The following is a 27937-nucleotide window of genomic DNA, read 5'->3' on the forward strand; positions in this document are numbered from 1 at the left end:
TGCCAACCAGTCTGACTTGGAATGAGACAGAGAGCTGCATTTGGTTTGAAATGAATCATTGGCCAGTGATGACTTCCTAAGGATCCTGACCTAATTATTACTGCAGGAGGAGAAGGCAAATGCATCTTCTGGGAGCAGCCTTAATCAGAAACCTTATGCTTGCATTAGCAATCACATAAGCACCTTGAGTAATTGCACTTAGGGAAAATTGGCAATATGAAATTACCATATTTAAGGAACTTGTACATCACCGACTAAAGGTATAAAAATAGCTGGACTTATTGTTTGTGACAGCCAAATTCCCCTGGAGTGTGATTGTGTTATTTGTTCCCCTATTCACCGAGAAGGGGGGCTGCATACAATTTGAATGATGCTTTCATGTGTCTTTTGAACTGTGCATGCATGCCTTGACCCCCCCCCCCCCCACACACACACACCTCGCTGCTTTCCTGGTAAGGATTCCTAATTATGTGGGAAGGGGTATCCTAATTGGCCCCCACAAGTGCCGCTAAACCTTATATAGAAAAAAAAGATAAGTTCTTGCCCCTGGATGTCGACTCAATGAACACGACAGAAGAAGGGAAGGGAGATGGAGACTGGAGAAACATGCGGTTATTTCAGGGTCATTATATATACTTAAAGTTGGTTACAGTGGGGAATGGGGACTAACTTTTAACATATCAGCTCAAGATAGGGTCCCAGGAGGGGGCAGGATGGGCAGTGGGTCCCCAGTCTCATACTTGATTTATTTTGGGGGCTCATGGCATGAAAATGATTGAAGACCACTGCTCTATGCTGCTATCCCAGCTGATGGGGTCCATGACTGGAATATTCCAGCAACTTGGCATTCCCTTTTGGGTGCTGACCAGTTTGAGTTCCACTATATAGAATTGCTTGTCACCTGGTTGGTTCAACCACAGACAACAGCCGTTCTGCTGTAATCTCTGCGTGTTGAAGAACCCAGTATCTTTCCCTAGCAGATAAAAGATCTTCAAATAATCTTTGAAGGAAGCAGGAGGTTTGGTCTAGAGGGTAGAGCCTCCGTTTGCCTGAAGATAACATCCACAAGGTCGCCAGTTCGAGGCCACCGGCACCGTGTGACCTTGAAGCAGCTGACAAGCTGAAGCCGAGCTATTCCATCTGCTCTAAGCATGGGAGGATGGAGGCCAGAATGTGAAACCAGATCAGAGTGAAACATCTGGACTGTTGTGGTTCTTGAAAGATAGAACCTTCTTTCAATTGTAAAAATCCCTACGGGGATTTAATCAGCCTGCCTATGTAAACCGCCTTGAATAAAGTCTTAAATAAAGACCAAGAAAGGCGGTATATAAATACCTGTACTATTATTATTGTTGTTATTGTTATTGTTATTATTATTATTGTTATTATTATTGTTATTATTGTTATTATTATTATTATTGTTATTATTATTGTTATTATTAAATAATGGTCATCCTTCAAGATAAAAATATTATATTTCTTCAGGATGAACGGGAGAGGGAAATATTCTATAGCAGTGTTCTCAAACTAGGTGGGCCGTGAGCCAGTCCCCATTCAAATGGGTCCCCATTCATTCCAACGCGCATTTGATTTTTGATATCTTAGATTTGACGCTACCACGGTATGTGTGACTGCATTTGGGGAAACGTTACAGATCTGTACTTCTAACAGGCTATTATCTATATGCTTTTAACAATGATACTCAATGGGGCTCCTGTGTAAGTGTGGGTAGGATCCTTTGGGATGTTTGGAGATTTTTTATTCTAACAGATCAGCAACTGCTTGGAAGGGTTAGGAGAGCTCTTTATTTTAAATAAACTTTTAACCTTATTGGAAACTTCTGGTTTACTTAATTGATTTGATTTTGTCATACGGGGGTGTTAAAAATGGTCCTGCTTGATGACGTCACTTCCGGCCGTGACCTCACTTCCAGGTTAATGACATCACTTCGGGTGGGTCCCAACAAATTGTCATGTTGCAAGGTTCAAGAAAGCAAGACTCGGTATCAGCAGTGAGAGTTTGCAGGCTCTTGGTTCCAGACCTTAGAAGGAGTCTGCGGGCCTCTGGAAACAACCAAAAGTCACTTTCATTAACCTGAAAGTGACTGTCTGGCTTCTTCTGGGACACTGCAGAGGCCTGGTGGAGCCTCCAGTTGTGTTTGGAGGGCTCCAATTTGGAGCCAACTGGACAGAATAGCAGATGTGAGGGCCCAGCTCAGGGACCACTGGTCATCGGTTCACGACCTACTGTCTGAGAAACTCTACATCCAGCCGATACGCTACATGTGATTTTCTTAGCTATGACTCAGACAGCCTTTCCCCACAACTGTTTCCCACCTGAGCAGCACTGGTGTTGCTAGGGGGCTACAGGCCACACCGGGAACTGTGCAACCCACGGAGCCTTCTGCTCTCCAAATGAGGAGAACCCCTAGATATCAGCTGATTATCATACTGTGCTACGTGTGTTATTCAGAAGTATGCCCCCTGATATTCAGTGGGATTTCTTCCCCCAAAACAGCGTATAGGACTGCAAACATAGGCATCGGACCGTACTCTGCTGGTGCGAGCTGCCATAAAGCACTTTGTGACGGCACACATGCTTCCAGCACCGGCAGGCTGTGGGTACAAACATGTGGAGCAAGGGGGCGCTGTCCAGGGAGTGGATCACGGCAGAGGGAGGGTGGTGAGGGGAGGGCAGCAATGGGAAGGGGTTCATGCCTGAGACTGGAACCTCTGTTTTGCTTTCTTAAACCTTAGTTAATAAGCAAAGAAAGAAAGAAAGAAAGAAAGAAAGAAAGAAAGAAAGAAAGAAAGAAAGAAAGAAAGAAAGAAAGAAATGATAAGCAAAGGCAGTGTGAACGTTAAATGCCCCCCCCCCAGCTCCACTGTCTGAAAAGACATCTTTCTACAGAATTGTGGAATGTGGAGGGTTTTTGTTTTTTTTCATCAGTTGCTAAACTTCCAGCCTCTTTGCAGAATGTCATGGTGCTCTCGGTTAGTTCTTAAGAAAGAGATCAAAGTCAGATTTTGCAGGTCTTGATGTTCCCATTTTCACTCTGTTCTTTCCGCCTTCAGTATATTGTCCTGGACTCCATTTACCAAATGAGTGGCAAGAGTGCCCGATCCATCTTTGCTTTAGTCTTTGGTAATCCCCTGGGAGCAAGAGTACACTCCATCGGAACCATGTGGAAACAGGAAGTACTCTCGGTTGAGGTTTGAACTGCCAGGCTTGCCTTACTGCACAGAAGATCTCGTACCGTTCAGGTTCACAAACACATCAGCCCAACGCAACTCGATGGTTGCCTAATTTGATGATTAATCAAGAGCTTATTGCTTGAGTCCCAGTCCAGGGCTTCTTTGCTTCAAGCTGAGAAAGTCGGTCAGTTTCAAATAGATGAACATACAGAGTGGGGTGCACACAGAAATTTTATACATTGGTTTATTTAAAACATTTAGGGCACAATCCTGAGCACCCCTTCTGCTGGCGCAAGTCCCTTGCGCCTGCTGAAGAGTGTTGCGAAAGGGCCGTAAAGCACTTTTGCGCCACTTTCGGGGAGATGGACCGGCGCATGGACACGCGCTGGCCTCTCCACTCCAACACAAGCCCCAGGCCCGATAAGTTTGCATTGGCCAAACTGGCCCGGTGCAAGGGTCTGGAGGAGGGGTGTGAAGAGGGTGGGGAGGAGGGAGGGAGGCATTTTGGGGTGGGCGGGCACTGGGCATTCCTCGGGTGGGCAGGTGGGGAGAGGGAGGCAGGGCCAAGATATGGCACTTATGCTAGATCCTAGCCCCATTCCCTGGCAGCCCAGGGCAGTCCCAGGCTGCTTGGATTTGCACCACCTCATCAGGTGGCACTGGTCCGAGTAGACCTATTGGGGCTGCTGTGGCTCTCCCTGGGGAAAGGGGAAAATTTTCCCCTTGTCTTGGACCGTGCCTTGGACAGCCTGCAACTTGCGCAGGATAAAGTGCAGGCCCACCGGCCGGCCTGTTCCAGTACAAGTTAGGATTGCGCTGTTATACACCTGCATTTTCATCCCATTGAAGAGACAGACCATCAAGATGCCTAACAGCAACTATTAAAATAATATCAGACAATATCAAAACCTATCATTTAAATAATCAAACTCTCAAAAGAAATGCCAATAGCGAAGTATAACAGAAGTGAAACCATGAACTGGGCTAAAAACAGCAAAAGGAGATATACAGTGGACCCAAGCCCACCAGAAATGTCCATTAGCACAGGAGGTAGGAGGGAGGCGGGGGGCAGAAAGTGGCTGAATGAGGGAGAAATGGGGCAGTATGGGTGCGGGAAGGAAGGCTGATAGTGGCACAGAAGAGGGTATTGGCAGCATATGCCAATATCATCACTACCTTGTTGGCAACCTTCGGTCTCGAAAGACTCTGGTATCGCGCTCTGAATGGTGGTTCTGGAACAGCGTCTAGTGTGGCTGAAAAGGCCAATTCGGGAGTGACAATCCCTCCCGCACTGGGAGCAAGTGCAGTCTGTCCCTGGTCTGTCTCCCTGGCTAGGGGCCTTCCTTCTTTGCCTCTTTGCCTCAGACTGTTGGCCAAGTGTCTCTTCAAACTGGGAGAGGCCATGCTGCACAGCCTGCCTACAAGCAGGAAGCTCAGAGGTCAAGTTTTCCCACCTGTTGAGGTCCACTCCTAAGGCCTTCAGATCCCTTTTGCAGATGTCCTTGTATCGCAGCTGTGGTCTACCTGTAGGGCGCTTTCCTTGCACGAGTTCTCCATAGAGGAGATCCTTTGGGATCCGGCCATCATCCATTCTCACGACATGACCGAGCCAACGCAGGCGTCTCTGTTTCATGCATCACTACCTATAGGTTAGAATTACTACATGATAGTACTTCCTGTGCTGGCTTTGAAAGATGTTCTAGATTTTAACTGTTCATTTTAAAATTTTATGCTGTATTTTATGTATTCAGTTTTGTAAGCCGCCTTGAGCTTTGGGAAAGATGGGGTATTAACGGATAGATAGATAGATAGATAGATAGATAGATAGATAGATAGATAGATAGATAGATAGATAGATAGATAGATAGATAGATAGATAGATATCCTAATTCCCTTACCAGGCTTGATCGCACAACCCAGGTCCATGTGGACTTGTGCCAGTTCCAAAGCTGGGGCAGGTCTGAGTAGACCCAACAGGCTGGCCCCTAGAGGCTGAAATTCCCCTGGGGGATACAACGGTACCACGTTGTCATAGACGCCTCACAGCATGGAGAGTAGGATTGGGCTGCCCATCTATAATCCATTACACCAACAAAGAAGTGTTTAGGGTTCTGTGCAATGTCCAAAGTGATGGTATCAAACCATGATTGGGTTGCACCAGCATCGTAAGAAATCACCTGCTAACCATGTTGGCAACCTCACCACCTACTATGGACCCACCTGTGTTGCTTACAACTTCATACGTGGTTGTAAACTGTCAGATTATGATTACCTGAAATGATAATCATCTTTAGAAGCCCTTCTCCAGGTATGGTGATTAGGTTGGCTGAAGTGAGGAAGGAGGTGTTTGGGGAGAAGGGCATTCATGGCTGTGACATTCCATTGATCGAATTCTCTCCCCAGGAAGTTTTTTCAGCACCATATTTGATGTATTCTCAGTGCCTAATGGAAATCTTTTTTTCCCCCCAGAACCTTCTATTATCTATATGTATAAAATATATATAAAATATGTATTTTTTATTTTTTTTTAAAGCACTGCAATCTTATCAGTTGCTTTGATGAGATATTTTTAACTGGTTTGGGCCAATCGTTTCAAAGTCATTTCAATAAGCACACACAGCAAATGAATAATAAAGAAATTACCATATTTTTCGCTCCATAAGACGCACCTGACCATAAGACGCACCTATTTTTTAGAGGAGGAAAACAGGAAAAAAAATATTCTGAACCAAATAGTGTAATAAAATATTTAATAAACTATAACAGAATAACATTTGAACCATCCCCACCTTCTTAGGGTGAATGGGATCATAAACTGGCATGAAGATCCCTCCCTTTATTAGGGTGAATGGGATCATAAACTGGCATGAAGATCCCTCCCTTTATTAGGGTGAATGGGATCATAAACCGGCATGAAGATCCCTCCCTTTATTAGGGTGAATGGGATCATAAACTGGCATGAAGATCCCTCCCTTTATTAGGGTGAATGGGATCATAAACCGGCATGAAGATCCCTCCCTTTATTAGGGTGAATGGGATCATAAACTGGCATGAAGATCCCTCCCTTTATTAGGGTGAATGGGATCATACACTGGCATGAAGATCCTTCCCTTTATCAGGGTGAATGGGATCATAAACTGGCATGAAGATCCCTCCCTTTATTAGGGTGAATGGGATCATAAACTGGCATGAAGTTCCCCCCTTCATTAAGGTCCCCAACGTGCACTCTTTTTTGCAGTATTCGCTCCATAAGACGCACACACTTTCTCCCCCACTTTTTTGGGGGGAAAAAGTGTGTCTTATGGAGCGAAAAATACGGTATGTGGAACCTCCTCTCAGATGCTGTTATGGAGGGACTTGGAATGGTAATCTTCCCTCTGGAAAACTGGGTGAACTGGTAGGAACCTGGTTGTTCATTAATATCAAGGAAAAGTGCCTTTTATTGCACTTCATTAAGTTAATGGCTTTTCAAACTGACAATGATGCTGTAATTTCATGACTAAAAGATACTCCATTTATTCCAGCGTAATTAACACGATGGGTTTTTTTTTTCTTTCTAATTAAAATCATACACACTGTATGAGGAAGTCCAGATGAGAGTTGGACTAAGCAAAAGGCAGTGAAACAGTGAAGAAAAAGAGAGCCCTTTTTATGTGACAATTGATATAATAGCTGTGATATAATTGCCTCTAAGTTTACAAGGCTATAAATGACTTCCAGTAGCTGATGAGCATCGAAATCTCAGACATTAAAAGCACTAGACCCTTGAACTCTGGTATACAGACTGGTACAGAGTAATATTGGTTTAATTTCTTTTTAAAGTTATATCTTATTGAAATTTATAGGGTGGTGTTCAGGTATGGCTGGACTCAGCCATGATACCTAAGGCCGCACCAGCAACTTCCCAGAAAATAAGGCCGTCATATAAGAAGGTATTATCTAAACTTGTGATTTTCACATTCTAGAAACCCTTTGGAAGCTTATTAAGAGTACCTCAAAGAAGATCAATAACGATCAACAGGTTGCCTTCAAATAAAGAACTGGTAGGCTTGACAGTTTGCCCAGAATGACCCTGTTTTTCTACCATTTTTCTCTGCAAAGAATCATCTGAAGTAGGGGTGTCAAACTCGTTTCACATAGTGAAATAGCTATATGAATATAGTGAACATTTAGTGAACTATATGAACATAGGCTCACTGCTGCCATTTATACTGGTGCGTAGGGGTGGGGGCACCACAAAAATATTTTGCATTGGACCCTGCAACTCCTAAAGCTAGCCGTACGAGTATCAGTGTCATCACTGCGGTATCAGTAGTGGTGTCGCTAGGGGGGTTTGGGGGTGCGGGATGCACTGGGTGACAGGCATAGGAGGGTGACATCACTACAAAAAAATTTTTTTTAATCTTGGCATTTTTGAATAAAACAATCACACATCATGTGATTTGATGTGTAATTACATGAGGAATGCAATGAAACAAACCGTGTTGAAACATCTCTATCAAAACCGGGTGATGAAACCCTTAGTGACATCACTGTTGCAGTCACTTGTTCTGGTGAGTAGGGGATGGGGACTCCACAAAAATATTTTGCATTGGGCTCTGCAAAGGATCAGGGCCACTGCGGTATCAGTATAGGATTGGGCTGTTAATGTGTTTTCCCCATGTGTGTGGTACCCCAACCCGTTCCAGATGCCAGCTCTTTCGTTATTGGCCCCGGGAAATAATTGCCTGACATTCCAGTACCCTTCGTTTAAGTAGAGTCTTTTCAATGCTAACATATTCTTTTTTTCTTTTCTTTTTTCAGGCTAAGTACATAACATGAGCACAGCTTCTCTTTTGTAGTCCTGAATAATTAAGAACAGTTTCTGTTATTACACTCAGTTGTTTAAGAAAGGATCTCACAGTCTGATCTATTAGTATTACGGTCACAGTGCCCTGCAAAAAATAAAATAAAATAAAGATGTTCTACTGTATTACAGACCATTTTCTTTTGAACATTCTAAAGCACAGTGACATGTCCTACTTCAAACTGTCCAGTACAGACTGCCTCTGTTAAATCCAAACTGTCGTAATTAACGATTAAAATAAAATTGGACATGTGAATAAGTGTTTGTGTGGGGGGGGGGGGAGTACTGACCTCTCATGCAGGATTTGCACTGTTAAGTAATATGCAGAGATTTCATTTGATTAACCCTCTGGGTGCCACAAGATGAGAAGAACTAGAGGGCTGATTCGGACCAACCTTCACCATCTCACCTTACAGATGTTTGTGCTGTAATAGGTAATACGTATGCCCAGTAGTGGAGCTGGGGGGGGGGGCAGAGCTGTAGGTCCTGCATGGCTCAGAAACTCACTGTGTAAACTGCCCTTCGCCCTTGCTCTCGGGGCCATTTCAAGGAGTGAAAGTAATGCAGAAGCATCTCCTCTGCTTTACTTTCACCCCCCAGACAGGCTCCAAAAGCTAGGGGGAAGGGATGCTTACACAGCACATTTCGGAGCCGTGCAGGACTTACAGCTCTCCCTCCCCCCCCCCCGGCTCTGCTATTGCATATACCCAACTCACTTCACAGTATAGCTTGGGCATTTTAGGTTGATTGTGTGGGGGTGAGGATACCTTTAGGGCCCAATCCCGTCCAACTTCCCAGCACTGGTGCAACCATGCTAATAAACTGTTTGCTACATCCTGGAGTGGGGGGATAGATGGACAGTCATGGAGGCCTCCTCAAGATAAGGGAACATACCTCATCTTCTCCCTACCTTGGGGCTGATTGTGGATGATTCCCTGGGGCTGATTCCCTGGGGCATTTGGTGGGCCACTGTGAGATACAGGAAGTTGGACTAGATGGGCCCATGGCCTGATCCAGTGGGGCCGTTCTTATGTGGTTGCATCAGCGCTGGAAAGTTGGACAGGATTAGACCCTTAGAGCCCAATCTTATCCCCTACCACACTACAGCATGCAGTCACACCATGGAGGCTCGCTCTGCATGCTGTGGTGGGAAGGGGGAATCAGGAGGCTCGGGTGTGGTAAGGAAAAATATTTCTCTCTTACACCTCTGTAGGCCTCCTGATGGCCTATGGGTCTCCTCAGACCTATGCCAGCTATAGAGCTGGTGTAAGTTCAAGGAGAGAAAAGGGGAGGAACTGATTAAAAAAAAAATAGGATAGAATTCTGTTTTATTTTGGGGCTACCAGGATCCATCCCGTCCCTTCCCAAACCACCCCCACCCTCCTTCCAAACTGTCCTGAAACCCTCCTGCAGCACCTCTGCTCCCAGCATCCTCCCCACCCAATCAGTGGCCTAGCTTGAGGAGATGGCTGATGCACCTCCCCCCCCGGGTGTTCCAGGGTTTCTGGGGCTCTCTGCGGGAGGGGGGTGCACTGCACTCACCACCCAAGCGCTCAGCAGTTTGCCCCGAGGCTCCGACTGGCTGGAAGCAAGGGGTAATGCAATGCATAGGATGAGACATTGCAGCAGCATCATCCCATCACCCTCCCCCCAGGAGCTGGCCGGCCCTGCATTGCTGCTGCACCCAGCCAGTACAGAAGAACCAAGAAAATGAACCTGCCCTCCCCCCCAATTAGCCCCAGGTAGAAGTGGTGGAGACCCTTTTCCCAACTTCAAAAGGAATCTGCATCATGTCAGCTGGTGGGTTGCAAGACTGGCACCTTAATATTTTACTATTGAGAAGTCACACTAGTGCTCTGATTATATGGGAAGGAATCAGTGGGGAACCTAGTGCAATAATTTTTCAGAGGCTATGGGGAGAACAAATTGGCCAAGGTTGGCATGATACAGGGGATAGATTGGGTATTTTAAATTTAAATCAAGGGTATCTCTCTATTTTACCTCCTAATTTGTGTGTAGCAATTTGTGTGTACTCCTAATTGGTGTCTACCTTTAAATTAAGGGTATCTCTTTATTTTACCTCCTAATTTGTGTGTAGTAACACATGCTAAATCTCTGCTTGTAGGAGCTGCCCAATAAGGAAGGAATAGGCCAAGATTCCAGAAGGGAACTCAGGCCATTTAAGGACAGAGTGAATGGATTGTTCAGCTCATTCTAATGGGTAGAGATGACACGAAATGGTGAAGAGGGAACAAAATTAACGCAACCCCCAAATCTGTAATTTGATTATTGTGGCAACCTATTTAATGTGGCAATCCTAATAAATTAAATTAATTAGTATAGTTGTACAGACGCCAACATTGTTTTGTTTGTCATCTGTCATGTACTGTTGAAGGCTGTCTAGTACGGTGTGTTGTCTGTCAGACACCATCAAATGCTAAGAATTAGTAAATTCCAGCTGTCTCTCTCTCTCTCTCTCACTCACACACACACACACACACACACACACCTATCCAACAAGGTTGAGCACTAAATGTCAACTATCAATTACTGATAGCCCAAATCTGCTGAAGGTTTACACCAGCGTAACCTCCTTGATGGCAGCCTCAAATGCAACGAGGCCGGTGTGCGTGGGCTTACTGCCGCCATAAGTTGCGAGGTGAGCCAGTGCAGGGATGAGCCAGAGCAGGGGTTTGGAGGGAGGCAGGGACGGGATCAATATGGTACCACAGCAACTGTTACCCTGCAGATGTCTGATCTCGGAAGCTAAGCAGAGTCAGGCCTGGTTAGTACTTGGATGGGAGACCGCCTGGGAATACCTGGTGCTGTAGGCTTATACCATAGTCTTTCGAGACTGAAGGTTGCCGACCAATCAGGGACGGGATCGAACAGGGCAGGGAGAGGACAGAGCAGTGATGGTGAAGGGCATAGGGGGTTGAAATATCCAGGGGGGCTTGAAATGCACAACAGCAGCCCACCTTAAATCCCAAGCCCCTTTGCAGGCCTGATCCGTCTGCATGGGAAAAAATGGACTTTTGTGCCAGCAACTGAGCTGGTACAGGTCCAAGTTGCCCAATAGCCATTGCCGGAGGCAGTGATGTCCGGGGCAGTGACATCACAAAATTGTGACATCATTTCTGAGTTCCATTTTCAAGGAGGAAGTGTCAGTGGCTTCACTAGAGATTGCGTCACCTGGTGCAGGAGGCCAGCGCATCACCCTTGTGATGGATCTCCTCCCAGGCAGTGGGCAGGGTAATGCCCTGGGCGGTGGGCACGGTGATGTACCTTTGCCCCACCCCTGCTGGTTTTTTGGCTATAACTTTTGATGGAATGGAGATATTTCAAGGCAGTTTGTTTCATTGTATTCTGTGTTAAGTGACGTATCAGTTGATATATAACGTGACGGTGTTATTCGAAAATGCCAAGATTTTAAAAATTTTGGTGAGTAGTGGTGACATCCCCCATGCACGTCACCTGGTCAACCCTCATTCCATTCATCGAAAGCTTTCAAAAGAGAAGGAACGGGGGCAGCAGCCGGACTGAAGGGCCACTAAAACACAAGAAGGAGGAGGAGTCAGTGGCCCCGTGATCCAACTGTCCCCATTCCTTCTAGTTCCTTTGGTGGTACCCCCCTTCAGGTGGCACCCAGGGCAAGAGCCCGACTAGCACATGCCTAGATATACCTCTGACCACCTTCTTCACCCCAGCACAGTTCTTTTGGCTGCTTGCTAGTGCTCTGCACCTTTTTTTTGAAGATCGTGAGCCCTTTGGGAACAGGAAACCACTTATTTATTTTGCTATGTAAACCTCCTTGTGAATTTTTTTATTCAAACAGCATTCTGGAACGGTGGCATAGCTGGAGGGGGTTGGAGCACTCAGCCTGGCAGGGGGGTGGGCGAGTGGCCCCTCCCTTCGGAGCCATTCCCAGCGGGGTGGGGAAAAACAGAGCCATACTGCTCTGTTTTGCCCCCCACACCTGGAATGGCTCCGAAAGGAGGGGCCGCTCGCCTGCCCCCCTGCCAGGTTGAATGTCCCACCCCCATCAGCTATGCCACCATTCTGGAACTATTCTTGAGAATTACCTGGGTCTCCCTTTTCTGTCTGACACTCTAACCATGTGAAGCTTGCAAATCTTTTGGAAAAGGGAATACATTTGAATCCCAAGTCTTTATCTTTGCACCTCTTTTAAAAAACAGGGAAAGGTTAAAAAAAAATTATTTCTAAGAACCAATTAAAGGAAAGCTGAACTGGCATATCTCAAATGACAGCCGCGCAAGGGATTGATGCGTTTGCTTGTGGTCTGGCGGAATAAGCATACACTATTCTAATGGGAAACTGCTACATTTTATAGAGAAGCATTTAGGGACGTGTGTCAGAGGTATTTGAACAAGCTGTGAGAACAGCTTGTGCAAGTTCACTCCAGTGCAGAAGCCGAAATGGCTCCATTTGATGCCGTAAGCTCGGCATTAAGAGCTCAGTGCTTTTATTTCCCCGGTGACTCTGATAGAAGTAGCCTACCATGGCGATCGTGGGCATGTGATCACAACAAACGGCTTGTGCGATTCCCAGGGGCAGCGGGCCATGAGTAAGCACTTTCCAACCTGCCTGCCAGTAAAAGGCTTTTGTGTGTTTGGCGACAACAAAACATCTTGAACTTAAAAATGATTCCTCTTATATTCGATTTACTGATCCCATTTTTAAAAATGCTTTTATTCCATTTCTTAGATGTTCCAAGTTCCTTAAAGAGTGTTAACGTTTGCAGGTCTATCGAATCTGTATGACAGTGGGCACAGGGCACGGAGAGGTAGGATGGTGCAGGTAAGGGCGGAACAGGGGCAGTGGAGGGCAGAACAGAGTGGTGATGAGGTAGGGGAGGGCGGAACAGAGAGGTGACAAGGTGAGGGGGATGCATGAATTGAGTCTAGGAATCATTGTCTGATTACATACAGTGGGCCATCCTTATCCACGGGCTTGGTATCAGTGGATTTGAATATCCACTGATGCAAAGCAGAGCCTCAGAGAACTTCCGGGACTTGACTGGAAGTGGCTTCTGGTTGTATCGGACGGTGTTCAGAGGTACGGGGAGGCCGTGCACGACTGGATGACCAGATATGGTCCCCAGGTTAGTATTTGTGGTGCCACAAAGGCCCACAGATTTCATTATCAGTATTCAGAATTCAGTATTCATGGGGGTGGGGTCCTGGTCCTCAAATGGATCCCCTGTGGATACAGAGGGCCCACTTTATATACAGCACAGCTACGTACAGCAAAGCCGTCAGCGCCCTACATCCAACACGGTCACAGCTCAGAATGGAAATCAGTTCCCTTTCACTTTTCTTGTCCATTCCCCCCCCCCCCCAAATAATCTCACTTTAATGTTCTGTTTAGAAAATAGAGATATGGAATTCCTTCTCTTAAGCCTTAGATGTGGCTTTGAAGCGATTGCTGTTGATAAGGGGTCTTTAGTGTCCGACAGCAACCTTGGACGGAAGTTAGCTGTGAGATAAAATAGACTCCATTTACCGCATAGACGGTATTTTTCCAGTATCACAAGAGAGTGCGATAGAAACACAGTAGGAGAGGAATCCCCAGAGGGACTACAATAAAAGTTGTCGAGGAAATAAAATATGGGATGCAGTAGAGTTTGAAAAGGGACAAGATTACTTTGATGAGGAGCCAAGCAGACTGCAGGGCAGGCACTGAGTGGAAGTCTATCAAATGGTTCAGCAGGGGGAAAGGGGTTACAAAAATCTGCCACCCGCCAGCAGGCAAAGGTGATCCCAGCCATAACTTACAATATCATTTGGCATGAGGGTATGTCACAGAGAGCCCTGCACAGCGCTCCATGGGGCTCCTTACACTCCTGGACCCCGGCAGCACTTAAGGAAAGTTTAAAATAAGCCCCCCCCTTCCCCGCAGCAGCACAATCGTAGGGATTGCGTTGCTGTTTTTCCTCCGCCCTCACCCCTTAAAGGAAAAAGGCACAGTGTTACACAGGCTGGCGGGTTGCAACACACCGGTTTGAGGATCACTGTTCTAATATTAAGACCAGTTAAGTTACAGTCATTATTAAAATTCTGCTGTTTTGTACATAAATGTTTTGACTTCAGTGACACCTCCCTAACGGATTCTGCAAAAATGGATCTGGCTTTCCCCAGCTTCTATTTTCCTGCTCTGAAATACAAGTTGCAAGGAGAGAGAGAGAGAGAGAGAGAGAGAGAGAGAGAGAGAGAGAGAGAGAGATCTGAAATAAATACAGTGAAGCTGTCATTTCAAAAGATCGGTGATGCATTACAATAAAACAAGCAGCACAAAAGAAAGCTGTTCAAAAATTGGACTCGGAGGAATAAGCTGTTTCTGACAGTGATGGTATCAACATGCTGCTGGAATTCTTTTATGCTTTTCCAAGGCCTCACTTTATTGGATCTGAAACCCGACCATATTTTAGCAAGCACAAACTCCCGTTAAGGAGTAAAGGAAAGGGACAGGTGGAGTGTCTTGAATAAAATAGCTAATTTCAAAATATAGCAAATATCAGCAATTAGTCGTGACTATGAATAGCATATATTCAGTTAAGAAAAATGAGCAGTGGTGAGGTAAGTAAAGAATTTTTATTATAACCTTCTCTGCTGCGATCTTACTTGGATCCACACCAGCTCTTCGCTGGTATGAATTCAAGTAGGTCTAAGTGGGCATTGGGAGACCCATGGGAGGGGCACAGGATATCAGTGCTACTTTGCTGCCAATATCTGCCTGTGGCCCAGCCTTGACACACCCATGGCCTGGCCCGATGCCCATCCCGACCTTCTCTTGGAATGCCCCCCTCTTGGCGCTCTGTTAGGGCATGATCAGGGATGCCAGGTGTTTGCACGGATGGTCGCGGCCCATGTGCTGGATCTTGCACTGACAGAGCATGACCTCCGTCAGTGCAAGCGCTGGATAAGATTAGACCAGTAGTTCCCAAACCACGGCGCACCAGTAGGTCACAACTCAATATTTCAGAGGTTGTGAAACTGACAAGACAGATTATGCTACGTGCATCAAGGGTTAAGCAACCTGCTATCTGGGGGAAACAGTTCTGCCCAATCGCCATTATAACCACAGAGACTTGAGCGCCTGGTAAAATGAATTTTTTTTTTTAGGTGGGTCCTGATGCTAAAATGTTTGGGAAACACTGAATTAGACCATTACTGCTCAATCCTACTCACTGGCTACGCTGGCACAGCACCCGCTGTGCCAGTGTAGGGTGTTGCACCTCTGCAGTAAACCTTGTTTGCGGCACTGTCCAAGTAAGGAGCACCGGTGAGAAGGTCTGTGCCGTTTCACCAGTGCCAAATCCAATGTGCAGCTGCCGGTGCAGATAAGTTCTGTGCTGAGCGGTGCAGGGGAGGGCAGAGATGCGTGTAATGGGGCAGGGGAGGGTGGATCAGGGCCAGGAGGGGGTGGGATTGGCAAAGGAAGCTTCTATCCTAGCCCCCTTCCCAGGCATGGAAGCCCTTCATGGAAATGGAAAAGGTGCAGAAGAGAGCGACTAAGATGATTACGGGGCTGGGGCACCTTCCTTATGAGGAAAGGCTACGGCGTTTGGGCCTCTTCAGCCTAGAAAAGAGACACCTGAGGGGGGACATGATTGAGACATACAAAATTATGCAGGGGATGGACAGAATGGATAGGGAGATGCTCTTTACACTCTCATGTAACACCAGAACCAGGGGACATCCACTAGAATTGAGTGTTGGGAGAGTTAGGACAGACAAAAGAAAATATTTCTTTACTCAGCGTGTGGTCGGTCTGTGGAACTCCTTGCCACAGGATGTGGTGATGGTGTCTGGCCTGGACGCCTTTAAAAGGGGATTGGACAAGTTTCTGGAGGAAAAATCCATTACGGGGTACAAGCCATGATGTGTTTGTGCAACCTCCTGATTTTAGAAATGGGCTATGTCAGAATGCCAATGCAAGGGAGGGCAGCAGAATGAGGTCTCTTGTTAGCTGGTGTGCTCCCTGGGGCATTTGGTGGGCCACTGTGAGATACAGGAAGCTGGACTAGATGGGCCTATGGCCTGATCCAGTGGGGCTGTTCTTATGTTCTTAACTACAATTCCCAGGAGGCCTTGCAGGTCTCTTGTTATCTGGTGTGCTCCCTGGGGCATTTGGTGGGCCGCTGTGAGATACAGGAAGCTGGACTAGATGGGCCTATGGCCTGATCCAGTGGGGCTGTTCTTATGTTCTTATGACTTTTAGAGCTTGCACCAGCGATTTTGCTGGCACAGATCCAAGTAGCCCCATTGATCAGGCTGAAGCATGACACGGGGTAAGGGAACAAATGTTCGCTTACCCTGAGGAGACCTCCAGCCCTCTCAATCCCAACACTAAATATAGTGTGGGCTGTTCCGCCCTGCTGCTCCAGCACTGGATAGGATTAGGCTGTTACAGCCCAACGTTAACCCACGCAGGAGCAGGCAGGCCAGTTGGCCTGAGCTCTGTCCCACACAGGGTTGGGGCTGCCTGTGGCACAACTCGGGGCAAGGGGAATTAGTTCCCCTTACCCCTAAGTAATGCTGCCAGGGCCCCAATAGGGCTACTCAGATCTGTGTCACTTAAAGAGGTGGTACAGATCTGAGCAACTCAACTCTAAGCCAGGCCACCTGGGAGCGGGATTAGGATCCAGCCTAAATGCCGGATCCTGGTCTCACGACCCGCCTCTGCCTGGTCTGCTCATGGCCCACCTGTCTTCCCCCTGCCACCGGAACACTCTCCAGAATGCACACCCCAGACTTCTGTGCCAGCGGCTTGCACCAGCACTCACCTACCATGCCACCAGCACATGGGCCCCGAAGTCGGCCTCCCTACTCACTGGGTGGCACAAAGGGCCTTACAGCACTTTTGTAGCACCCAGAGCAAGGGACTTGCGCTGGCCTGGGGCACAGTTAGGATTGGGCCCTTAGTTTCCTATATGTTGCTGAAAGCTATCATTATGAAATAAAATTCTGATGATGCCCCAGAAGTCATTTTTTCCTCCCCCTTCCACTAGTACAAAACCATAGACAAGAGATTTCAAAAAAAAAAAAATCCGCCCTTTGCAAAGCCTAAAGTTGATTGGCTCTGACTTGCTGTTTGCCAATGGTTTTACCATGTCCAAACCAAAGAACCTTCTAGATTGGATTTACACCCTGTAGCTGTTCATTATGAAAGGAAACGAGGAAGCCTTAACAGCTTGAGTGATGGTCCTCTTTGGGCTGCCATGGCAACCAGTCTGTGTATTAAAGTATAAGGTCACGTGGCTTGGTTTCCTAAGGCTAATTAATTTTACTAATTATCGCCTGATACCAGCCACCGAACACGGCGGTGACCTGGTGCAATCAACTGTGGAGAATGCCTTGCCTTCCTACTATGGTTTCCTGACCCGACTGTGCAGAGATATTAAAGTCATTATTAGAAATGCATAAGACATGATAAAAACAAATACTGTGACATGATAAGAGCCTGGACTTGGAGCCCCAAAGATGCTTAATGCACACATTTAAATCTTCTTTATTGCTATTTCCCTCATCTGTCATTATTAAATAGGTTGTAAAGAGTTCAGTAGTTATGCTTAAAATACTGTCAGTGGAAAGGTAATTTAATTCACCAGCTTTATGAACGATTTCTGAAAAACCTGGCAGTAACGGCAATGAAGATCTAGCCATAAATAGATCTTTAGGATTCAAAAAAATAAGCAAAATCCATAACAAGCTATCTTTTAATTTGCCCCCATAATATATGAATAAGACCAGACACATCCACATTAAAGTGGAAAATAAAATAAAATATTGTTTTATGAGGCCGAAAATGATCTATATGAAAAGACCAAATGCCTTTGCTTCTAGCTCACAACTGATTTAATTTCGGGTGCCCCCACATACGCAGTCTGATCTAGATGTTAATAATAATAAAACCACAGCCACAACAACAACAGGTGTCTACCTCGACTTTTGGGGGGTGGGGAATTAACAATTCATTATATATCAGAACGCCGCATCTCCGCAGCAAAACTAATTGAAGTGAATAAGACGTTTTCAATCAGCTAAGAGACAGGCACAACAGAGGGGGTGGGTGTGTGGGGAGGGGAGGGTCGCTTGGAAAAATTGTCATGACAAATTACCAGCCGAGGCACAAAGAAGCCCGCCACAGACAGCCCTTGCCGCGGTGTCTGGGCGAGAATGAAAAATTAATGATATCTCCGTGGTCTGTCAGAAGAAGAAATTGCTTACACGACAGAGTTGAATCTGGTGCGCTGGCTGTTTCGAAAACGCAACGTTTAATTAAATGCAGCGAGGCCAAATTTTCACATAAGCGCTCGGAGCATATTGCCACATGTGGCTGCCTTTGAAATGACCGAGGCCGCCAGAAGGAAGCGTTAGGAGGGCGTCTTCACAAAGAGGCCTTAGATTAGAGAGATGGGGTGGTAGTGTGAAAGAGCATAACCTAAAAAAGAGAGTCCGTCGGTCCATGAGAGGGATTTGTTGAGGCGAGGCTGGATTTCAGCTCACAGGCCCATAGAGTTGGGTGAAAACAGTGACAATAACACCACTTCCTGCATTTCTCATTTTTGTAAACAAAAAAACAAAACTAAACTAAAAGACCTGAAATCAATCAATCAATCAATCAATCAATCAATCAATCAATCAATCAATCAATCAATCAATCAATCAATCTTATTTGGTTTTTATTTATTATTTAATGCAGAGTGCATGGGTAATGACGGTGGCTGCATCTGCTGACACTATACCAGCTCTACCTCCTACCTACTCGACTCTTAAAGTGGTTCTACAATACATGACTTACCTATAAGACATTCATTATATAGTAAGGTGGCTTTTACCACTCCAGAGCAAACCCTTCAAAACTAGACGTTGCTCTACGGCAGCAATTTTCAACCAGTTTGCCCTGGCACACTGGTGTGCTGCGCATGGTCTGCACATGTGCCGTGGCAATTTGGGGGAGGGTCATTTGTTATTAGGGCTGTTGGGGGATGTGAGCCTCCCCCCATCAGCAGCATGGTGTGCCTTGTCATTTATCAAAAAACTTGACAATTTTAGCACCTTGTCAGTGTGCCCTGAGATGAAAGATGTTGAAAATTGCTGGTCTATTGGAACCAAAACCAGCTGGTGCCACTTGAAATCACACAGAAATGAAATACAGGCATGTCCCCGTATCTGCAGGGGTTTCTGTTCCAGAACTCTGCAGATACCTGAATTCATGGATATGGGGATGTCCCCACCCTCCAGGAGGTCTTCTGAGCCTCACACAGGTTTCTCGTGTCCACCCGCAGCCTATGTGGGACTCCGAATGGTCATTTAGGCCAAAAAAAGTAACTTCTAGTTTTCTTCGTAGAAAGGTATTATGAGGGCCAGGGAAGCCTTCTGTGGCCTCTGCAGGGCTCAGAAGATGTCCCTGCTCAGGTTCCTTCTTTCTAGACTGAAGAGCCCCAAATGCTGTAGCCTTTGTTCATACGGGAGGTGCCCCAACTCACTAACCATTTTTGGTTTGTGCTCCCCTCGCCTCCTGAGGGGGGCACAGGAAGGTCCCACATCTGCAGTTAAGTGAACCCGCAGATATGGGATTGGTGGATATGGGGGCCCCACTGTATTACATTTGGGGGTGGGGGAATGATGGGGCAAAATGCCTTACAAGGACTTGGTCACATCAGGAAAAGTAACAAGAAGTTGAGATGGCCACAAAGTTGAAAATATGAACAACATCATAGGAAGAACTGTAAAAAGGTAGGAGTTTCACAGAATAATGTCCCTGTATTTAAACCCTTCCAGCTTCTCTTGCTATCATTCTCTAACCCGGTGTGGCTATTACCCATGTATCCCCCCCCCCCAATAAATACACAAGTCATCAGCTTGGATTAATGGGGTCACATTATTAACTCTTTTAGAGAGCATCTAAAGGATGTGCTGGGCTGGCGCAAGTCCCTTGCACTGTCCCAGGAGTGTTGCAAACATGCCATAAGGCATATTTGCGCCAACTTGGGAGTTGGGGAGGCCAGTGCAAGGATGCGCGCCAGCCTCTCTGTGCCGAAGCAGGCCCCGGGTCCAGTAAGTTCACATTGGCCTTTCCCGGTTGGCACAGGCATTGGGGGGTGTGTGTGGGGGAGGGCGGGCAGTGGGCAGGCCCGTGGGGAAGAGGGGTGTGGCAGGATCTGGCATATATGCCGGATCCTATCCCCATTCCCCGGGCAGCCTGGGGCAGCTCTGGCCTGCACGGATCTGCGCCACCAAAACATGAAGTTCTACCTAAGCCTGCCACGTGTCCTGAGATTGAGCTACCACCCTATTTAACATTATACCTAAACAAAAAACCCAGTAACTACGCTCCAACAGTCTGGGGTCAGCAAGAAAACTACCAATCCTAAACCAATCTGGTGGATAGCCCAAAATTCCTACCCTGCCCCCTAAGGGCAACCAGCTAATCTCAGAAGGGCAGGGGGGGGGTCGCAAAGTAGAACCCGACTGATGCCGAGCCCACCCTCAATATTTGCATTGCATTGGGACCGAATGCAAATTAGTCCATTCCCTGAGACTCAACCCAGCCAATGGCTGGGCAGAGGACAGACCTCCTGGTTCATGTGTGAGCAGAGCTGGGTAAAATGTGATGGCACATTATGCACGCCACTGAGCTTACAGAACACCACCAATGTTCTTGTTTTGTTTTTTTTTAATAGTGAGGCCAAAGGAAAATGCACATGTTGAGGTTTCAATAAAAGATATAGACGTGGATGGTGTCTGTGAGGGGTGCCCCGAAAAGGGGGGTGGGTCTCAGGGCATCATCTGGCGGGGTGCTGAGGGTCGGCTGGATGGTCTCATGGGACCCCTGGGTGGGGTGTCCACCTCCCTGGGGTTCCTCAGACCAAGCCGGGGGGAGGGGGTTCACGACACCCTTGTCCTCCTCCCTGGACACAGGACCTGAGGCCCTTGGTCTTCAGGCAGGGGCTCCAGCCTCCCCTCTCCAGCACTGCCTGTCTTCACAGGCCTCCCTGCTTTTATCCTCCCCAGCCACACCCTCGGCTACTCCCCTTCCTCCCTCTCTAGGCTTAAAGGGGCCCTGACCCTGGCCTGCTTCCCTCCTCTTTGGTGGTTAATGGTGAATCAGCCCTGCTCACTGCTCAGGTCAGGTGAGAACTGGGGGGGACGGGCTTTCCCACCCAGCTGCCCTACGTCTTACCTGGTCAGCTGGAGTGGTGGTGGTGGCTCTATGGCCAGGCAGTTCTGCCCCTGGCCTGCAGCCAGGTAAGGCAAGGGTCGGACAAGGGCTCGACCCCTGACAGTGTCAAAGGACTAGGCTGGTTTAACTGCATGGGAAGGGCAGGCCAGGCACCTGAAATGACTATGCCGCTTCCATGTTCACCTTGGAGATGAATGTAGAGAACAAGGACCAGTTGCGCATAAAAAAGTGGCAGCCTTTTGTCCTGGACATTTCCCAATTAAAAAAAAATCCTGGGACGGAGACATTTCTGTTATGAGAGTAACCCTAATATGTGCTTCACACGCGTAATGAATAAGAAGCCACGTTTCAAAGAGAGCATTGAAATGCAGTATATTTGAGCACTGAACATTGTGACTTGTCAGTATGACTTTCCTGCTTCACATATAGGTGGGGAAAGAGCGGCTCAGTTGATAAAAGCTAATACCCCATAGAAAGTCGCCGGGTGAACAGCTCAGTTGCCGCAGCAGCCCCTGTAAAAGAGAGGGTAATTAGGAGGGTGTTGATGAAGAAAAGATTGCGCCGCACTCTGTTTCCTGAAGGGTCAGAGACTCTGTAGAGGACGGCTAATGGGACTAATTTTACCACATCTTGTAAAGGACGGTTGTCGAAACGTAGGATTCAAAGAGCTCATAAAAAACCCACGGAAGGTGCAAAGATTTCTTTCAACTGTAAAATGAAGACCAAACGCTGTTTTGACCCTGTGTTTTAACAGTGCTCGGAAAATGGATTTTCTGACACAACAGAGCATCAAACCCAGGCATGACTGGGCTGAGAGGTGGTGCGCTGATTAGCGCTACGGCTCTGACTACCTCAAGGAGACTCGCTGAAGGAGATACAAAGAGGGGGATCACTTCAGCACTTGTCTAAGCTCTCAACAACATGAGGATAGATAAGACAATTGGGAAGGACTGGGAAATGGTTTTGATGCTGGTCCTGACTTCCTTCCCAGTGCAAGCCTCTTCAAGCAAGTCAAGTTGTCCTGTCCACATTTATCCTGGCGAGCCCACATGGAAATTCTTCATTCTTTTCCTATGAGACCTTTTTAAGTTAGATCCATTTGGTTCTAATCAATTGATCTTGGATCATCCATGCAAATGTTGGTCTCCGGTTCCATCTGCTCTGGAGTGGAACTTGGTGCTGTGGTAAGCGCCGAAACCCTTTTCCCTGAAGGTTTTCAAGAAAAAAAACAACTGAACAAGCTGACCTGGTATGCTTTGGTGTAACATAACCAGACTCAAAGCAAATAGGGTAGTCCAAGTGTTCCCAAACTTTGCATCATTGCAACCCACCTTCTTCTCTGTGGTGGGCCTCAATGCTCCTGGTGGTGCTGGAGGCCTCTCCTGGCCCACCAACCTACTCTAATAGGAAGTGGCTTCCAAAACCCAGAAGGGGCTTGTGGAGGCTTCTGAGGGCTATTCTGAGGCCCGCAGAGGTCTGTAGAGTGGGTCACTGGGCCAGAAGAGGCCTCAGCAAGTACTGGAACTTCTGGAATGAACCTTATTTGGAGCCAAACCAGTGCAAAGGCAGGCAGGAGGCCCCAGATCGCAATCCTATGGTTGGCCACTGACCCACCAGTAGATCACAACCCACGCTCTGGGAAGCACTGGGGTGGTCAGATGATCTTCTGGGTTCTTCCCAAAATACAGGAAAATGCAAAAGTTCTTCCCAAATGCAGGAAATCTTCTGATTTCACGTGTAAATGTAAACAGTATAGATGGACTTTAACCCCTTACATGATAGGATGTTTAGAACATTCTTTTTTTTCCTATGAAAAGTTATTTCAGAAGGATGCACAATTTGAGAAGTCCGGCCATGACCTGCAATAATACATTTCCGCATCTGCTATTGCTTCTTGCTGGATAGATCCCCCCCCATCTTTCAGCTTATTCCTATGCCATGATGAAAGCCCTGCCTTGTTCTTATCATCTGTCCTAATTAGTGACAGAGAAACATTTTCAAGCAGGAGGAAATTTGACAGGATCCTGATGTGTTGACTTTGATGAAACCTTATTTGAAGAGTCCGTCCCCCTTCGGCAAGGTTTTTGCTTTTGCTTGAGTTTCCCCTTCCCCAAGATCTTCAAAAGAATGATGGAAGATCAGTTGCAACTCATTGTCACTTTCAGTCTCAAGGTTACGCTCCCTACCATAATGATCTGTAACACCCAGGGAGTAAGCCATGACAGTAGCAGGAGAGGATTCCCTCTTTCTCCTCAATCCACGTCTGTAATAAAAAGTCACGTTGCATGGTTTTATTTATCTATTTATTTTTTTCACATTTTTATCATGCCCTTCTTCCCAGGAGCTCAGGGTGTACATAGTTCCTCCCCTCCTTTTGTTCTCACAACAACCCTGTGAGGTAGGTGAGGACTGGTATGGATCAACGCCATTTTTTCCCCATGTCACTGCCAACTTTGAAAACCTTCCAGTGGCATGGAGCATATCTCCTTGATGTATGCTGAGTTGCTTGTTGGGGATACGACTATGCTGGGGAGCAATTTAAACCACAGCAATTTAAACTACAGGTAGACCACAACTGCGATACAAGGACATCTGCAAGAGGGATCTGAAGGCCTTAGAAATGGACCTCAACAGGTGGGAAACCCTGGCCTCTGAGCGGCCCGCTTGGAGGCAGGCAGTGCAGCATGGCCTCTCCCAGTTTGAAGAGACACTTGGCCAACAGGCCGAGGCAAAGAGGCAAAGAAGGAAGGCCCACAGCCAGGGAGACAGACCAGGGACAGACTGCACTTGCTCCCAGTGTGGAAGGGATTGTCACTCCCGAATCGGCCTTTTCAGCCACACTAGACGCTGTTCCAGAACCACCATCCAGAGCGCGATACCATAGTCTTCTGAGACTGAAGGTTGCCAACTACTAATTTAAACCAGCACCCAGTGGCAATTTGTATATACTTGCTCTCAATCATCTGACATTGATTTATGTGTGTAGTTACTGGTTGAAAGCTGGAGTAGATTCCTTGTAAGCGGCCTTCTATTTAGCTAACCTCCTTTTTGTTAGAGATGGGTTTTTTTCAGGGAGAAAGTACTGCTTTCCAACTCTGTTGACTGTACCTCTCCGAGCTTCCAGGTAGGCAAGGGCACACACCTGGCCTCTTCGTGAAAAAAAATCTGAAGACAATCTACTATTAATAGGTACTCAGGTGCCACCTGCTGTTCAGGTCCAACTTTTCTTAAGGAGGGACAAATAATGCTCCAGAAAGACAAATTGTTCTCTGGTTCTTCAAAGCTACACCTTCCCGCTATGACACTACAGCTCCTGGTGTGCTAAAGCTGGTTGGCTAATCACTGACGGCACAATCCTAAGTGTGCCTGGGTTGGCGCAAGTCTCTTGCATGCGTAAAGCATGTTTGCCCCTCCCTCTAAGTAAGCTCCCTGAGTAAGCTGCACCAGCGCACAGAGGTGTGCCGGCCCACAGAGGCCAAATCCAGCCTCTGCAGCAGCAGAAGCAGGCCAGTTCATGCCAGGTGAACTCAGCCAGCATGGAGGTCTGGGGGTGTGTGTGTGTGGAGAGGGCAAGGAGGAGGTGGGAAGGGGTGTTTTGCAGCAGGTGATGGGCAAGCCTGTGGGTGGGCAGGTGGCAAGCAGGAGGTGGGGCCAGTACCCAGCGGTTATGCCAGATCCTAGCCCCATTCCTGGGCCGTGCAAAGCAGTTTTAGGCTGCTCAGATCTGCATCACCTCTTTAGGCGGCGCAGATCTGAGTAGACCCATTGGGGCTGCTGCAAGAGACCCATTGAGTAGACCCATTGCCTCAGGCCAAGCCTCAGCCAGCCCCAAACTTGCACTGGATACAGTGGCTCCAATTTGGAGGTGTGGGGAGGTAGACGTGTGGAAGGGCCCCTCAAATCTCCACCTGATGCTCCAAACACTCAGGTGACAAGCGCTACATGCCCCTCCTAGCCAGCTGCAGACCTCCGCAGCCCCACGCCCAGGGCAAAGCTCCGTGATGGTGCCCTCTGTGGGCTATCGCTGCCCCCCTGCAGAAATCCACCCCCCCCTACTCACCAGAGGCTCACAGAGCCACGCGCAACCTCCTCCCGTGCCGGGGAACACTCTGTGAGGTTCCCTGGCGCTATGAACTGTGCTTCCAGCAAACTGAAAGCACAGTTTCCGCCCCCGTGAGGAGCTTCCATGGGGTCTCAGAGGCCAGCGCCTAGGACATTTGCCCCATCAAACCCTATGGCAGGGATGCAACTGCTCCCAGGGGAGATTTTTTTATTGATCTAGAAGTGCACCCACATTTGTGACTGAAACATGCGTGCATACACAGATCTTTTTCTAGGCAGACATATAAAACCGTAAGCCCAAGAATGCACAGCTCTGACTCAATAAGGCGTCTTCCCACGAGAACCAGATTTTATATTCATTTAATGCCGTTAGAGAATGATAAACATTTTTAAATTACACCAAGGCTTTAGTGGCAAGGCATTTTTAAACAAAAACCAGATCGTTCTTAGCGTTATCTGGACACAAAAATGGTGTGCATATTTAACATAAGCAGGATTTGAAGAGTAGCTGTGTTAGTATTGGGGAGTTTTTAGCACAGAAAAAAAATAAAGTTACAGCCCAATCCCTCACCACTAATGCTGATGCAGCTGTGCCTTGGAGGTGCCCTTTCTCTACCCTATTACACCCGCTCACTGCCTCTCCCCGGCTAGCTAACCTGCATCAGATAGGTTGCCAGCTGTGGCATTCAGTCTCCGATGTTGCTGCTACTTTGAGGCAGAAGCTCAAAAGTGGCTGCTAAAAGCATGCTCTGGACATTATCAGCAGCCAATTTATGGCAGCCAGGAGTTGTAGAATGGGGGATAGGATTGGGCCATAAGGGAGGAACATGTGACCTTAAAGGGGGATTAGACAAAGTCAAGGAAGACAAGTTTCTCTCTGGCTACTAGTCATGATCACTGGCGTTCCTGGAAGGGGGGGCAAAACACTATGTTTCTCGGGCACCTGGCTGATGGTGCAAAAGCAGCCCCCTTTCGTCTTTTGCAGCTGCAACTGGCTCTGAAGGCAAGGAGGAAGGGACCACTTTACACCAGCAGGCAGGTGCCTGAAGAAATGTAGTGTTTGCCCCCCCTCCCGGTCCAGGTACCCCAGTGGTCATGACTGGCTATACGTGACCTCTAGCTTCAGAGATGGTATGTCTCTGAATACCAGGTATGGGAAGCAACAGCTGGAGAGGTGGGTGCAGACCAGCCTGAACATATGCAGCACTTACAGCAGGGGAAATCCTGCCTCCCCCCCCAAAAAAAAAACACATGGAAGACAGTGATCTGAACACCTACCTCCAGAGATATCACTAGGGTTTATGTCACCCAGTGCAAAAGCTCATTCCGTCACCCTATGATGGACCTCTTTCTATACCGGACCATACAGAATAAATCACAATATTCATTCATGCAACTGACATGCAGTGGCATCACTAGGGTTGCTGTCACCCCCGTTAACTTTATTTATTTCAATATATAACAGTAGAGGTCTCCCAACAAATCACTAACAAACAAAAAACCAGCGTCCAAGTGCATGGCACTCACAGAACCGAATAAGAGTTCAAGCATTAGCTCTGAGACATGGAAATGAGAGCTGACTTATACTGACACCTTATTGGTTTTCTGCTGTGTCTTACTACTTCCTCATTGGCTCTTAGAACGATCAGACTGATTGGTCAGTTTTAAGGTAAGAAAATCCACTTTTTGTTCCATAAGGCAGTTGTGTTTTCCTTTTCTGGTTATTTTTGATATGGCCCTTCAGCTGAAAAGTTTAGAGACCCCATAGGAGAGGCAAGATGTGCTGGGAGCACTGTACTGTGTCTCACACTTCCTGTTTTGTTTAAAGAGTGCAAGGTGACTCAGAATGGCTCTGTTCAGGGTGGGTTGGAGGCAGTCTGCAACTCCCCACAATCTACCACTAGATGCAAGCTACATTGCTCACTTCAGGGATGGGCCAGACATGGGAGATGCTTGCCTCCTGCTTTTGGACTTCCTAGTGGCATCCAGCTGACCACTGTGGGGGGAGAAGGGCAGACGCTGGACTACAGCTGAGATTCCTCCATATACACTCCTTGCATAGATGAAACTGAAATAAAATAACATACATTCCAACAGAGTCATTACCTTGATTTCTCTGACTTCTCCGTTGAGAAATTCAGCAGATTATGCGCTTTCAGGGGTTCAAACTATGGGCCTGCTATTATTGGAAGGCAAACAAAGCAATGCAAGGATTGCATTCAGCTTCTGGGAGTGATTGATTCATTCACGATAAACACCACTTGGTGTTACACAGTCATAATGGACTCATTCATCTTCCACAAAGCAAAGATGAATATTTAGTTGTTGTTTTTTTCTTGGCTTGAAAAATAAAATCCATTTGATTCTTTTTGTGGCCCAATCAAGATGATTCACAATTAGGAGGAGTGTCAAAGTCTTGCCTACTTGTAAAGGATCTGGGTTGCTAAATAAAATTTAATCCTCCAGAACCCCAACGTCTCTTTTTGCTAACATAGGACATAATCATGAGTATCTCCTGGAGAAGGTAGAATAATTGCTCAAGAAAATATTCTGGTTGACTATGTCCCAGTGGTGTTGCTCGGGGGGGGCGGTGCAGGCTGCACTGGATGGCATGCACGGGGGGGTG

Source organism: Tiliqua scincoides, chromosome 7 (genome assembly GCF_035046505.1).
Source record: "Tiliqua scincoides isolate rTilSci1 chromosome 7, rTilSci1.hap2, whole genome shotgun sequence".
Taxonomy (NCBI): Eukaryota; Metazoa; Chordata; class Lepidosauria; order Squamata; family Scincidae; genus Tiliqua; species Tiliqua scincoides.